Below are 8,781 nucleotides of genomic sequence, written 5' to 3'. Positions count from 1 at the left end.
GGCTGTCACTGCAGCGATGTCTCTTCCCACAGTACCTGGAGCCTGCCTGGGGTTGCTGCAGCCTCTGCCTGTGTTGGGGAGCAGTGGTGCCTTTGGGAGCCCCAGTTCTGTGCCATGGCCTTGTGCTCCACAGCCACCCCAGCTCTCAGCCCTGCTGCTTCATCTCTCCTGGCTCCGGTGCCTGTGTGAGATGAGCCTTGGCAGGAGCTCAGGGTGCATCTGAGCTGTCACTCAGCTCCTGGCACTCTCCCTGCTGCCTGCTCAGCCATCTGTGATCAGCTCCTCTGGCCGGGGGCACTGGGAGGCACTGGGGGCACTGGTCACCCTGGCTGGCCACAGGGAGGGGGAGGCTTGGCCCTGTCCTGTTGTGTTAATGAAGATATTTGTGCTTTTGAGAAGCAGGAATATGTGCAATCATGGAAGTAACAATGGCCTTAAGTAGGGTTTGATTAAAGTATTGCAGATTTCTGAACTGGTGTGTTTGGGTGACCTGGGGCTGGATCTCACCTGGGGGAGGGTGGTCTTGGGCCACACTTTGGTGGGGAGGAACCCCAAAGCCCAGGAATATTTTTGGAAAATGCCTAGCCTGTAGTGGTCTACCACACCTGCCTTGCCCGCTTCCAGCCAGGAGCTTGGGAAAACCAAAGGGGGCAGTGCTGGAGCATCTGGCAAGGATGAGACAGAGGTGGGGAATCTCTGCTCTGGCTTGGAGCAGAGGATTTGTAGGTCTGTGTGTGACATGGGTGCTCATGGGGTCTGGAAACCTTTGTCCCTGTGATTTTCTAGTGGGGTAAGCAGCACTTTTCTCTTACACATCCATTCCTCTCAGTGAGCAGGAAGAGCACAGGACACAAACCCAGTTCTGGGCCAGTGCATTCCTTGCTGGCCACGTCCCAGCCCTGCAGTGGGCCTGGGCTGCCTGCCCATGGAAACGGAGTGATGGAGCCCAGCTCACAGCAGGGAAAGGTGGCACTTTGTCCATGCCTGAAGCGTCCCTTGCAGGTATGACAGCACTGACCAAGCCCTTTTTGTGGCCACTGCTGCGGGTTATCCCCGTGGCTCAAATCCCCACTGAGAGTGATCCTTAAACTGCAGCTGTGAGCTCGCTCTGGCCTCGAATCCGGATGTATCCATGGGCAAAGGGCAGCTCACACTGGAGCGGGGAGTGGGACAGCAGAGGGTGCAGCATGGATGGGCTCCTGTGAGAGGCTGTGACGGCATTGCGGTGCCAACTGCAGCCGGGCACGAATAAAGCACGGGAACAGCGCTCTGAGCAGCAGCCCTGGCGGTGTTTTGGGGGGTTTACAGAAGATAACGGGACAGGAGCGGTACCGGAGCTCCGCGCTCTGAGCGCGCCGGGGCCGCGGCTCGGGGAGCGCTGCAGCCCCGCCGGGAGCCACCGGAGGGCGCTGTGGGGCCGCGGACACTGCGGGGAGAGGGGGACGGGGGATGGGGGACAGGAGGGGACAGGGGGTCTGATCCTGGGGGACAGAGGGACACAGGGACACAGGGACTGATCCTGGGGGACAGAGGGGACAGGGGGTCTGATCCTGGGGGACAGAGGGACACAGGGACACAGGGACTGATCCTGAGGGACAGAGGGACACAGGGACTGATCCTGGGGGACAGAGGGGACAGGGGGTCTGATCCTGGGGGACAGAGGGACACAGGGACACAGGGACTGATCCTGGGGGACAGAGGGGACAGGGGGTCTGATCCTGGGGGACAGAGGGACACAGGGACACAGGGACTGATCCTGGGGGACAGAGGGGACAGGGGGTCTGATCCTGGGGGACAGAGGGACACAGGGACACAGGGACTGATCCTGGGGGACAGAGGGACACAGGGACTGATCCTGGGGGACAGAGGGGACAGGGGGTCTGCTCCTGGGGGACAGAGGGACTCGGTAACGGGTGGAACAGGAGGTCTCATCCTGGGAGACAAGGGTTCTGATCCTGGGGGACAGGGGTTCTGATCCTGGGGGCCAGGGGGCCCTGGGCACGGTCAGGGATCCTCAGCACTGATCCCCTGTCCCAAACCCTGCCGTGTGTCTGTCCATGAGCACACAGCACTCAGGTTGTTTTCTTGCTGTACTTCAGTCACCTTGTTGGCTGGTTGTGAATTTTCCAGCTCGTTTTAAAATGCTTCTCACACGCTGAGTCGGTCCCTGGCCCTGAGTCACTGTCCCTTGCCAATTCCCTCGGTATAGGGCGTGCAGGGCTGCCCCTGGTGCAGCACACTCCCTCCCTGTGCCAGGCCAGGCTGGAGTCATTCACCTTCTCCCGAGGATGTTAATTGGCCCCCACAGGCTCAGTTATCATCACAACAATCTCGATTTACTGTGGGAGCCGCCTTTCACCCGGCCTGGCACAGCCATGGGAAATGAGCGAGTCATCTCCATCCTCCAGGCACTTCATCACCCACGGGGAGCTGTCAGGGCTTGGTGTCACTTCCCCCACCGTGTGACAGAGGCTCCACTGTCCCCTCTGCAAGGGAGAAAAGAGATAACACAACCCCCTCCATCCACACTGGGGCTGGCGTGCTTTTATAAATGCAGCCCAGAGGATTTCCCATTCCCTGCATCCATCTCTATCTCACTTTCCTGCAGCCCCAGAGGAGGGCCAGGCTGAGGAGGCTGCAGGGGAGAGGGGACAGGGCAGAGCTTCAGTAATCTGTGTGTTATCCCCTTCACCTGTGCCCCATCTACACCAGGAATAATCTGTGTTATCCCCTTCACCTGTGCCCATCCCTGCCAGGTGTTCCTTGTTACCTGGGCTGGGTAAACCATCACTGCCAGGTGTTCCTTGTTACCTGGGCTGGGTTCAACCATCACTGCCAGGTGTTCCTTGTTACCTGGGCTGGGTAAACCATCACTGCCAGGTGTTCCTTGTTACCTGGGCTGGGTTCAACCATTGCTGCCAGGTGTTCCTTGTTACCTGGGCTGGGTTCAACCATCACTGCCAGGTGTTCCTTGTTACCTGGGCTGGGTTCAACCATCACTGCCAGGTGTTCCTTGTTACCTGGGCTGGGTTCAACCATCACTGCCAGGTGTTCCTTGTTACCTGGGCTGGGTTCAACCATCACTGCCAGGTGTTCCTTGTTACCTGGGCTGGGTTCAACCATCACTGCCAGGTGTTCCTTGTTACCTGGGCTGGGTTAAACCCTGCTGGGCAGTTAGGGCTCAGTTTTGGGCTCTGTGAGTCCCTGCTCTGCTGCTCCCCATAGCAGCCAGGGCTGTTCCTGAGCTGTGGCCCTGCTCTCCTGCACAGGCTTCTCCAGCAGTGACCGAGTCCTCCAGAGCTGCAGGATGGTGAGTGGGGCTGGTGCTGGGGGGGGGGGTTGTGGGCAGATGTGTCTCTTGGGGCAGGGTTTGGGCTCTTCTTGTTTGAAAAAACCCCAACAAACAACCAAACAGCAATGTGGGGCTGTTGCAGATATTGGTGGTGTTTGATGGGAAGTGTTTTCCTTCCTGGATGCTGTAGGGTATCCAGGTTTGTGGGACTGCAGGACCAAAATCCAGGCAGGAGATGTCTGGAGGAGTTGCAGTGACTTGTGGCACCTGGTTTCTCTCGTGTTTGGCCACGATGAACCTCTGTGTCTGGGAGAGAGTTGCTGGAGGGAGGACAAGCAGCTCGTGTGGTTTTGGAGCAGAGCCTGGGCTGTGTTGGGCACTGCAGGGTTTGTGCTCCTGTGCTGGGTGGGTTTAACCCTTGGCCAGGGCTCTGTGGTGCAGGATCCAGCCCAAACCCATCCCCTGCTCTGTGCAGCAGCCCGGGCCCTGCTCCCAGGCAGTCTGAGGGTCTCTGTGGGTCAGGATCCAGCACTGCCCCTAGTGTGAGCCCTGCCCTGGGCATCCCCCCATGTGTTGAGTCCTGGTGTGTTTTTGTGGCAGAGAGCAAACAGAGGCTCTCACGGCTGTGCTGAATGTTAAACTTCACAGTGCCTAATGCCTCATTGAAGGAGTGTGACCCAATGTCCTTCCTCCTCCTGCTCTTGAGGATGCAGGAGCTTCATTTTATTGCCTTGCCAGTCACCAGAGTCAGGGCTGGGCCATTTCTGGGAATCAGCCTGGCTGCGTGCAAGTTCCTCCACCCAGGGCTGCCAGAAACTCTCCTGCCCTTCAAAAAGGGAAACAAACCCCCTGGACTTGTTGCTTTGTGCTGTTGTTTTTACTGAGGTGCCCTGGCAGCGAGAGCTGGGGGCTCAGCCCATCCCTTTGGGTGCCCCTTCCTTGCTGAGGGCACAGGGCTTCCCAAGCCACCCCAGTGCAACCTCACCATGAATGTTTGTGTCCCAAATCCTGGTTCTGTTGGGGCAAACCAGAGTGCAGCCCCATGCGGAGCCCCTGTTTCCCTTCCCCACCCAGGGATGAATTGCTCCCGCTGACCCCAGGCCCTGGGTTTCAGGCTGTGCTCAGATCCCTGCTCCCTTGGGAGCACCACAGGCCATTCCTAAAAAGGAGCAGCCAGATGGAAAATGGATACCAAATGGTGCTCTCAGCCCCTTGGGGAGCAAGGTCTGATCCCTCAGCCTGTGCTTCCTGGGGGCTGGGACAGAGGCACACAACGCTATTTCAGAGGCATTTCTTTTTATAAAGTTTATTATTTCCCTCCTTTTGTAAGTTCCTGATTTTCCCAGATATAAACCGGGTTCAGGTTTGGTGCTGATGGTCCGAGCTGCTGCTGAGGGTTTGTGTGGTGTCTGAGGAGAGGAGGGTCTGGAGAGCTGTGCCCATGTCTGAGAGCTGTGCCCAGCCCTTCCCCAGCTGCATTTTGGGTTCTGCAGGGCCAGGGACCATGCCCAGCAGCTGATACCAGCTCAGAGGCTTTGCCCCACAGGTTCTTCTCAGGTGGAGACAATCCTCATCAGGCACCCCCCAAGGGCTGCCTGCCTGGTTCCCAGCCTGGTGGTCCCTCCCATCCCCCTGAGTGTTCCTGCGGGTGTCCAGCTGCATTTCTGGCCTCCCTGACCCTGTTTGCAGCGCTGTCAAATCCCCATCCCCATCTCCCGAGGTGACCCAGCTGCTCTCTGTCTCCTCCATCTGCTCTGGCTCCCAGAGCAGTTCCTGCAGGAAATTCCCTCCTGAGCAAGCAGTGCCACACACAGAGGGTTCCCCTGGTGCCCAGGAGCTGGGCATGGTGTGTCACAAAGTGCCACCACTGCCAGCCCCGGGCCATCAGGGGGAGAGAGCTGAGCTGAGCTTCCAGGGCAGGAACTTCCAGCAGCTGCAGATCCCTCCCCAAAAACAGCGTTTCAAGGAATTACCCTCTCCCCTCACTGCAGACTTCCTCTGCTTTTCCAAGTAATTCTCTGGCGGGGGGCCAGGGCTGCAGTAACCCGAGCAGGGCAGAGCCCTGGGAACATCCGGGGCTGGAATTTGGTGTTTCCCAGGTTCCCAGCCCTCTCTTATCTGCATTCATGTCCCCAGCTCCAGCACTGAGCCCCCCTCTCTCTCAGCTGTCTCCCTTGGGAGTGCTGTGCTTCCAGAGCTCTGCATGCCACGAGGAGCAGGAAAAGCACCTTCAGTGATGACTAAAATAATGAATGGTTAGGGTTTTTGAGCTCTGCTTTGGCAAACAGCCAATGCTGGTGTTGGTAACTCAGTCCCCCCTCATAGCAGGGCTGCTCCGGGTCCTGATGTGCTGGAGAGATGCAGGGGGATCCCCTGAGGGTGACCAAACAGAGGGGAAGAGGGATTCTTATTAATGGAAAAGTCTCAATTTCTTTGGAGGAAAGGCTGGGAGGGACAGCTATAAACTGCAAAACTTGAGCAGTGATTCTACAGCCGTGAAAAACCATGTGGATGGTAAAATTCTAATCTTGCAAAAGGGGGGAAGCAGAGCTTGTGAAAACAAATTTGTGGATCTCTGAGGCATTGTGTTTTCTCCTGGAGATGGAAGTCCTGAGATACACGTGGGTGACCAAACAGAGACCAGGGGACAGTCCCTGCCTGCAGAGAGCTGCCACACAGCTCCTGGCGGTGCTTCCCCCTCTCTGGTGATGCTGTGCTCACAAGGTTAATTCCCATGTTCCCAGGGTTAATTCCCATGCCCTGATGGGAACAGGGAATGCTCTGGGGGCTCTGCAGGAGTGACCCCTGTCCCTGGGCAGGGATCACATTCCCCCTCCCCACCTGAGCGGCACTCCTGCACACATACCTTATGGATTTTATCCAGCTCATAAATACTGCCCTGCCCTCCTCAGTGCCCCTAGCAAATAAATTATCTGAAGCTACATTTCCCCATTTCAAAGCTCTGTGAAAGAAAGCAGAGGGTTTAGCAGCCCTGGCTGGCTGGAGAGGTTCACATTCCATGCAGCCATTTGCATTTGATCTCCTTCATCCTGTGTGAAGCAATCCTTGAGAGCCCAGTGGGCTGCAGGCCCTCGGTGCCTGTAAATCACTGGGGCTTGTCACAGGCTGTAAATGAGGGAGGTCAGAGCATGTCCCACCCCTCCCTGTGATCCAAAACCTCCCTTTGCTCCCAAAAATACATCCTGGTTAAATCAGAGCTGCAGCTTGGGGTGGGAGTGTGTTCATGTGGGGCTGGATGCTCTCCTCAAGCCTTTAAAAAAAATCTGAATCTTTACTGCTGTCATCTCTCATGCAGGAGTTGCAGGGTCAGGAGGGGAAGAGGGATTTTATTCATGGAAAAGTCTCAATTTCTTTGGAGGAAAGATTGGGGGTTCAGCTATAAACACAACTGCAAAACTTGAGCAGTGATTCTGCAGCCGTGAAAAACCATGTGGATGGTAAAATTCTAATCTTGCAAAAGGAAGGAAGCAGAGCTTGTGGAAACAGCTTGTGGATCTCTGAGGCATTGTGTTTTCTCCTGGAGAGGAGTGTCCTGTGCCCATGTGCCTTGTCCTAGAGAATAGTGTGCAGTAATTTCACTGAAGCTATGATGCTGAGTAGGTCCACGATGAGAGAGATGATTTGGTGCAGTTTGGGGATGGGTTTGGCGTTTTCCAGGCCCCTGTGCATGCCTTGGTCTGAGAGCTCCCAGTTCAGCCCTCCTTGTGTCCCCTCCCTCATTAACTGGGGCTGCCCTGCGGCACCTCCTGCCCTGCTCAGTTTGCTTTTCCACCCCTGGGATTTCCTGGGACAGAGGAGGAGCTCTGCCTCTCCCCAGCCCTGCTGGGATTACCTGTGTGATGCCACCAGTCCCTCCTGCAGCCAGGCTGGGCTCTCTCCCTTGCAATAAACCAAACATTATTCCCTTTTCCCATCACCTCCCTCAAACGTTGCTATTGCTCAGCTGTGGCCTGGCTTTAATTACAAATTAAGAGCAGCTGGGAGGGCACTGGGTGCTGTTAATTGGCTTTCCAGGAGAGGTTTCAGGGGAAAGCTGAGCACCAGAGTTGGTTCCTTGTGTGCAGCAGCTCAGCCCTGTGCCAGCTCCCAAATTCATCCCTCTGGCTGTCATTTACCCAAAAACTCATCCAACCTCCGGGCTCCAAGGTCTTTTCCCCTGCTAATTGAAGCCTCAGAGCCCCCTGGCTGCCCTGGGATGGATTTTGAGCTGCTGAGGGCACATTCTGGGGCAGGATGAGGAATGGAGCACTGGGCTGGCTGGGGAGGTCAGGGAGGAGGGGATGCACACCAGGCACGGTGTGATGGAAGCACGCTCACTGCTGCAGCTGCCAGAGCCCCACAGACCAGGCCCAAGGAGTGTGCGGGGATCTCATTTACCTGCTAATTAATGGAAATGGTGAGACAAATCAACACACGCTCCCTGTGGAGAGCTCCGAGCTCCATTTCCAGCTGCTGAGGGCACAGCTGGATTGTGAGAGCGGCTGAGGGCTGGGACAGGGCTCTGTCCCTCCCTGAGCCCCTGACAGAGCCACGGTGACCTGGGATGGCCCCAGTGCCAGCCCGGGGTGTCCCCTCCCTGCCCCGGCATTGGGGCACCGCTAATTTGCGCCGCTAATTGCTCTGCTGGGGGGTGGGAGTGAAGATGTTGGGGGGAGCCCCATATTGTGGATTTGTTGTTTTGTTTTTTTGTTTTTTTTTTTTTTTTTGTGGATTTTTTTTTTTGTGTATATTATTTTTAGTGGATTTTTTTCTGGTGTTTGTTTTTTTTTGTGTGGGTTTTTTTTTTTTTGTGTGGACTTTTTTTGTGGATTTTTTAATAGATTTTTAAAATGGATTTTTTGTGTATGTTATTTCTGATGGATTTTTTTTTTGTGCGGATTTTTTGGTGGATTTATTATTTTTTGGTGGATTTTTTTGGTGGAATTTTTGTTTGTGGATTTTTTTTTTGGTGGGTTTTTGGCAGCCCAGCTCTCCTGGCACTCCCAGCCCTGCAGGAGCGGTGGCAGCCGGAGCTGGCACCTTCACCTTTCCTGCTGGGGAGAAACCTCACCCCAAAAAAGGCCGGGCCATTTTCTCGTGCAAGTTAATTAATTTGGGTGGCTTTAAATATAAAAAATGCTCTTTGCTGGATCGGGGTTTTTGGGATTTTGTTGTTTTGTTTCCGGTTTGGGATTTTTTTTGTTGCTTGGTGTTTTGGTTTTTGTTTGTCTTGGTTTTTTGTTTGGTTTTTTGGGATGTTTTGTTTTTTGCCTGTTTTTTTGTTTTGGTTTTTTTTTTTAGGCTTGGTTTTTTTTATTTTGGTTTATTTGGTTTATCTATTTGGGGGTTTTTTTGTTTGGTTTTTTTTGTTGGTTTTTTGTGGGTTTTTTTGTTTGTTTGTTTGGGGTTTTTTGGGGTTTTTTTTGGTCGTTTTTGGGTCTTTTTTTGGTTTGGTTTGGTTTTTTTGGGTTTTTTTTTGTGGTTTTTTG

The sequence above is a fragment of the Melozone crissalis genome, unplaced genomic scaffold (assembly GCF_028551555.1).
Source record: "Melozone crissalis strain CALT ecotype California unplaced genomic scaffold, PUWL_Pcris_2 ptg000063l_1, whole genome shotgun sequence".
In the NCBI taxonomy this organism is placed as follows: Eukaryota; Metazoa; Chordata; class Aves; order Passeriformes; family Passerellidae; genus Melozone; species Melozone crissalis.
This window is presented reverse-complemented; position numbering follows the sequence as displayed.